The sequence below is a fragment of the Chenopodium album genome, chromosome 3 (assembly GCF_948465745.1).
Source record: "Chenopodium album chromosome 3, dcCheAlbu1.1, whole genome shotgun sequence".
NCBI lineage: Eukaryota > Viridiplantae > Streptophyta > Magnoliopsida > Caryophyllales > Amaranthaceae > Chenopodium > Chenopodium album.
The window spans coordinates 32,570,487-32,577,314 of NC_137836.1; positions in this window are offsets into that span (position 1 = coordinate 32,570,487).

The following is a 6,828-nucleotide window of genomic DNA, read 5'->3' on the forward strand; positions in this document are numbered from 1 at the left end:
TAACTCTTCTAAAAATAATATCTTTCCACACACTTAGCCCTTGCGGCCTAACCTTAGTGTCACTTTCACACACTGCACAGATACATGACCAAATATACTTCCCTTAGGAACCTTGTGTCATGAAATCTTAACACAACATTGAAGCATGCCTTGTCATATCAACATCACTCATCATTGCATCACAAAGTACGAAGTGCTAAGCCTCCGTGCCTAAGTTACCCAAATACTTTCATCATGGAGTCAACAACTGAGAAAGCCTAGGATGAATTAATCCTTGCACAACATTTGACTAAGCTAATTCAACATGCATCTTCAAACTTTCGATTCTTTTTCGCGTCTTTCTTTTTCGGGAGAAAGTCGGTACCCTCCACAAAAATGACTGAAAATTTTTGCTTTTTTGCATTTTCGAGTCGCACAGTCAATACAATGCACACACGGGTCATGAGTCACACGTGTCATTTCGCTTCGAGTCGAGTCAACCTCGAGTCAGTCGATCACATCGAGTCAACTTTATGACTTGAGTCGTGTCAAGTCAATGAGTCAAGCAACATTAAACCTTAGGTCAACCCTAAGATAATTAAGCCTTAGGTAAACCCTAAGATGGTTAAAGAAATTGGTAAAGTTCTATAGTAAAAAATAAACACAGGTGCAACAGAACAGGGAAGACCCTATCACAGCATTCGACGACAGAGTCAATTCTTGGCGCCAGAAATATCTCAGCAACGACAGAGCTCGAAGCCTCTCGGAAAGGTGATTTCGACCTCATGCAGCAATTTTGGGTTCCTTGGTACGCCAGTTAGCCCCTATAAGCAATTTAACATGATTAGTAGTCGGCTCGATTACAATCGTAGTAAGCGATTGACCTGACAAAAAATCGTCTCACTTAGCTTAAGCGCCTAAAACACTGGCTTATTACAATCGGTTCAAAAGCAAGCACTTAAACGACAATATTTCCAAATATGGATTGTCGCGCATTCTTATTAAAATACAAAGTTTTCCAAAAATTGGATTGTCATCCCCAACAGACAATATTTCCAAAAATGGATTGTCGTGCATCTTCTTCAACGACAATTTTTCCAAGATTGGATTGTCATCTCTGGCAAAGTTTCCAAGCGTGGATTGTCTTGCTCCTTCATTGTTTGGCAAGTTTTTCCAAGTTCGGATTCTCATACATTCATAGGTCGGTGACAAGTTTTCCGAGATTGGATTGTCATACACCTAGTTCCCTATGGCAAAATTTCCCAAAGGATTGTCGTAGGTCTCTACTCATCATACATTTCGGCAAAAATTCCTCAACGTGGATTGTCTTCAGCAAGTGGCAAATTTTCCCGAAGTGGATTGTCGGTTGACTCTTTTTTGCAAATGTTCCAAGACGCGGATTGTCAATAGTGGCAATATTTTCCCAAAAGGATTGTCGCATAACGTTGGCAAATTTCCAAGGTGGATTGCTTTCAAGAGTTATATTCCAAGATGTGGATTGTCATACATCATACAAGAGTTGTGTTGGTAACTATTCCCAAATAAAAGAGGATTGTCGACATACTGGTTCACAAGCAGCAAAGCGCCGACGTACTAACGTAGCAGTATTAAGGATTAAAAAGCAGTGATCTTTTCGAAGACTATCACAACCGAAATTGGAGTCATATAAAGAAGAAGCTCTTTGTTCAGAGACGCGTGAACATATCAAAAGGAAGCTCTTTGTTCAGAGACGAGTGAACATCGAAACAGCAAGGTAGCGTTCCCTAGATTGTGGAGAGTTGTCACAAACAACTGAGGATTGTTTCAAGAGAAGCAATCTTCGATAGTATTCCCTTGGATGTGGAATACTATCATAGCGAAAGAAGGATAGTTTCAGGCGAAGCAATCTTCTAATTTGTAAGCAGTTACGGGCGTAGCGGTTTTCAAGCAGGATGGCATTCTCTAGCTTGCAGGAGGTCATCAAAACAATAGTAAAGCGACAGCAAATCGGTTACTTTCAGAGACGTGTGCTCGACGGTGCAAGATACGCGTTTCTTAACTCTTTTATCTGTTTAACTAACGCTAGTTTGCAGGTATCGGCGTTATAAGAGTGGTTTAGGATTGCAGAACGTTCTGAATCATTCTCCGTCCCTATCCCTACTTTGACTTTTGTTTTCGAAAACTCGCGTTTCTCCAAACTCAGTCAAAGTGGGGGCTTCTATAGACACCCATTTGTGTCTCCCCAAAACCAAACCCAGTGATGAGTACCTTTCGCGTCAAATCATAATCGAATGAAGCGATAGTGTGGAAAGTCTAGTGTTGTGGATAGTTTTAATTTCTTTTCTCTTCTCTCTGTTTTTGAAAATTTATTTTAAGAAAACAGCTAATATAGTTTGGTTGGTCCATGATATGGGTCCAATTGTAGTGTAGTTGGATGGGGCTTGACAAGAGCTTTCCAACGATATATTATAAGCCCAATTCCGATGAATATTGAGGAAGTTATGGCCAATTTACTAAACTGGGCCCGGTTTGAGTCTTATATGCGGCCCAATGATCTTGAGGAGGGCCTAATAAGATTTATCATTCCTAATGCAATTAGGAATGGTTTTAGTCTTCTTGATTCTTCTAGAAGGTTCTTTTCATTCCTAATTCAATTAGCATTGATAAATTGACTTTTTATTGACTTTTCAAAGTTTTAATTAAAATAAAAAAGCATTTTCGAGGAAAAGATACGATTTTATCCTCCAGTACGACAAAGTTATTTGATTTTCGAAAACGCGTCAAAAACAGGCCTGGCGCCTGACTCCAGGCATTGGCGCCTGGCGCCTGGCGCCAATAAGCTGGTGCTGGCGTTAGCTTTGTTTTGCGTGCGCCAAGTGCTCTGTTTAGATATTTTATCTTTTTGGCTGATTTCTCTATAAATAACGTATTAAAAACTCCGTTTTCATTCACCAATTCTCACCAATTATCATCAACAATCAGTTTTAATTAGGATTCGCCTAGAATCAGTTTTCATTCATTAATTCTCTTACTTCCCTTAATCATTCATCTTTCTTTCTTTCTTTCTCTAAACCTTGTTTTCACATACAAAATTCCGCATTCACAAGATCTAGAAACACCTAGCCATATTCGAAGTTACCTTCGCCCTAGACGTGAAAGGTTTAATTTCTGAGGGTTTGGTCCCAAATCACTATTTCAATTATTTAATTTAATTGTTTGATTATTATATTCCTTGAAGTTACTAACGTGTGTATTTTGTTATTAGAAAGAGTTACGAGGCATCAAAGTAAGCGCTTTAATGATTTTATCGATATTATGATGTAGAAATCATGTTTACATTGTTATTATAATATTCCTAGTATCATGTCTAGGGTAATTTTAATATTATTGTTACGATGCTTCCAATGTTCTTCCTAATATTTATGATTGTTAGTATCGTGTTAGGGTTAAAGATTTGATTTTTATTGCTTAGTGACATGCTAGGGTTTGTTATTAATCTTGTTAGTATTATGCCTAGGATCTTGCTATTATTATGCTTTAACATGATTAATATGATTATGATTATAATTGTTATGATTTATTATAATTATTGATTATTTATTATGTTGCTTGATTATTTATTGTTATTGCTTGATCACACCTTTTATGCATGTTTAAAGGGAATTTGGTGTTTGTAATCACGCTTAATAAGATAATTAATAATCTTGTTAGGGTTAATTGTGATTATAATTCAAGTGATCGCCAATAATAGATTTATTTGTGCATTAATATTCAACCAACATAGATAAACAGGTTTAGGGTTAAACCTATCGATTGCATGTTAATTGAAAAGCGCACATGAATACGAATAGAATAAAGTCGAGGCTTATTATTAGGGCAGGTTCAATCTCTTTTAGGTTGGATTTGTACCTTCATCCCCGATCCCTTATTTGGTTCTAGACCTTATGGAGTTGACGATCTCTTGGATCGTTAAGGGGTGTAACCTTCACCCTGTGAACGGTTTACAAGTTCCTAAAACTTGTTGGCGACTCTTTTGCTCTATCTTCTTCCCTTTTGGACGCCACCGTACTTTAGTGTATGATCCAAGTGGGGTTCAAGCATGGGGTTAAAGCTTGAAATTTATTCCCTACAATTAGGCCTGAGAATTATGCTAGATTGCATTGTAATTGCTTAACAATTAGGAGATAGCTCTTTGATTACAATTGATTGCTATTATCATTAGTCTTCACAACCTTTAATTGGCATGATCTTCCCATGTTGTTGCAATTGACATGATTACTTGTTGATCCCCGTTCCTAGTGTTATATTTCCTTGGTTACTTGTTTTGTTAGTTGTTAGTTTTCTCTCTTTATCTTTAGCTTTGACCTAGCTTAAGCACCAAATTCGAAAGCATTTGAACATTACCGTTCCTTTGGGTTCGACCCTTGAATTGCCTTTATACTCGTATTAGGGTTTATTAAGTGTTTATAAATTTAGTTTGACCGAGGGAAGATTAGATAACGACCTAGTTTTTAATTCCCTCGTCAAACCCATACTTTCTCTTTTGTGGATTCAGCTTTTCATTTCTCCTTTCCCTTAGTAGTACTTTTCTTCTTAGGAATGATAGGAGTCTTGAATTCAACTCTTACACTTAGATGATCTTTAGGAGGAATTTTCTTATCTCCTAGGCGATCTTTAACATTAGTATTGTACATGTTTAAGACTTTGTTCTTGTCCTTTTGAGATCTACCAAGTAACCACTACTTTACATCTCTAGAAAAATAAGGAGGAACCTTTTGGGTACAACATCCCACACAGGTCTAGCACACCAATAGTCATCAAATCTTTCTACATCTTGTGGAACGGAAAATTCATAAGCGCGAGGAAGATCTGCGAAAGGAATGGTTTGAGAAAGGCCATATTGTCTTTTTACTCTAGTAGGGTAGTAAAAGGTTAACTTGGACAGACTTGGAAGACGACAAAAGGGTTGATTATTGACAGCAACCATCTTCTTAATTTTCCACCACGGAACAACCCATTTAATGGCAAAGTCGAGAGTTTCAAGGTTCAACTCCACTCCCGACGACCCATCTTTATGGAAAAACGTTTCTTCCTCCGTACAAGTCAATTTGGTGTATAATTTTCAATATTGTCAAGAACGCTAATTAATTCAAGCCTTTCCATTGGCCAAATCTGCAAAAATTCAATGCCAAAAATTAGTATTAGTATACTAAATTAAATATTTGTTTACTTCTATAATTAAAAGTATTGATTTTCTACCTGTAATAAAATTAGAGAACCTTTAAGAGGTTCTTTCGGATCTCCTTTTAGTTTATCTAAACTAAGCATAGTTTCTCCAACAATTAATGGCATCGGATTTCTCCCTGATTCAATTTTCTCCATGAAAGATGATAGAATTGCTTGACCCTCATGAATGTTTCCACCAGTGAGAAGATATTGGCTAAATATAGAAAAGAGGAAAGCCCTCCTCCTATAAACATGAAAAGACTTATAGCGTGATCTATCAAAATAAAAACGTGCAAATTCTTTAAAACTTACTACATTCCCATGCACTATGTCCTTTAACTCCCTATCCCTAAGGTTAAGGAAATTCTCAAAATCTTTATAATAATATTAGCTCAGATTAGGAATTATCACAAAGTGAAAAGAGGGAAATTAAAGCAAAGAATGGCACCAAATTCTTCCGGTAAAGGGCAAATTTTATCATAACCTATCTAGTTTAAAGCAATGGGTATTTGAATCCCAATATTCTAAGGCGATATGAATAAAATATATTTACAAGATCTACCCCCTTAATACCATATAAACCCTCCAGGTGGAATAAGTCAAGCTTTTTCCTCTCTTTGGCAGTCAAAGACTGGCACCACTCATGAGTAAAATCACTAAAACTCTTAGCCATGACTACGTGATTAAAAATTACAAGTTAAGTGTTTTTAATCTGATCGAATTATGTTGTAGTTGACAGATTTTGGGCTATTTAGACGCACACCAAATCCTAAAAGAATTCGGAGAAATAAGACCATCGCGCCGCAATGGCTCAATTTTCATCGCCTCAAAATAACGCCCTAAGCTGACTTTACGGTTTTGATTCTTTTTAAATCCTTATCCAACCTTATTTTTGGCAATTATCTTACAAACTCTTATTCCCTTTTGACTATTTTAATTTAAATTAATTATAAGTTTAGTTTTAGTCAAGCACGATTTTATTTTTTATTTTTTCTTTTTGGGGGAGGAAGTCAGATACCCTCCATTTAATAATGAAAATGACTAAATTTTTTGCACAAAAATTTTTGCACACGCTTACATGCACATAAAATGAAAAAAAAACATAGTTATCATAGGATGTATATACAACATATCTGTCAAATAATATAAAGCAAAATCCTATAAAGTCAAATAAAAATGCAGGTACAACATCGGCGTCGGAGGACGTAAATGCGGAGAAACCCCAAATGTATCCAAGACCTGAACAACTCGCTAAGTCAATCCCTCACCATTCTCAAGATCACTAGTAGTCGGAAGCAAAAGAGTAGGGCCAGCCCATCCTGGCTCACCCTACTGAGGTCCCGGCTGATGCGACGACGAGCTAACCTTGTAGATCCCACCACCCCTGATAGGAGCCGATGTCATGCCTCCTTGGCCAGTCAGCCTCCTCGATACACCCTCGAAAGAAGAACCAAAACCCTCCACTACCACAGGCTGATCCGACTCCACTCTACTACCCTGGTTCCTGGTCGAAGTACGAAAACTCCTCGAGCCGGATCCGGATCACTCCCTCCTATCCTCGGGTCTTATACGAGTACGTAATGGAGGAACGGGCTGAAATAGAGAAATAAGCCAAGTCAAACACAAGGAAAATAAATGAAGCAA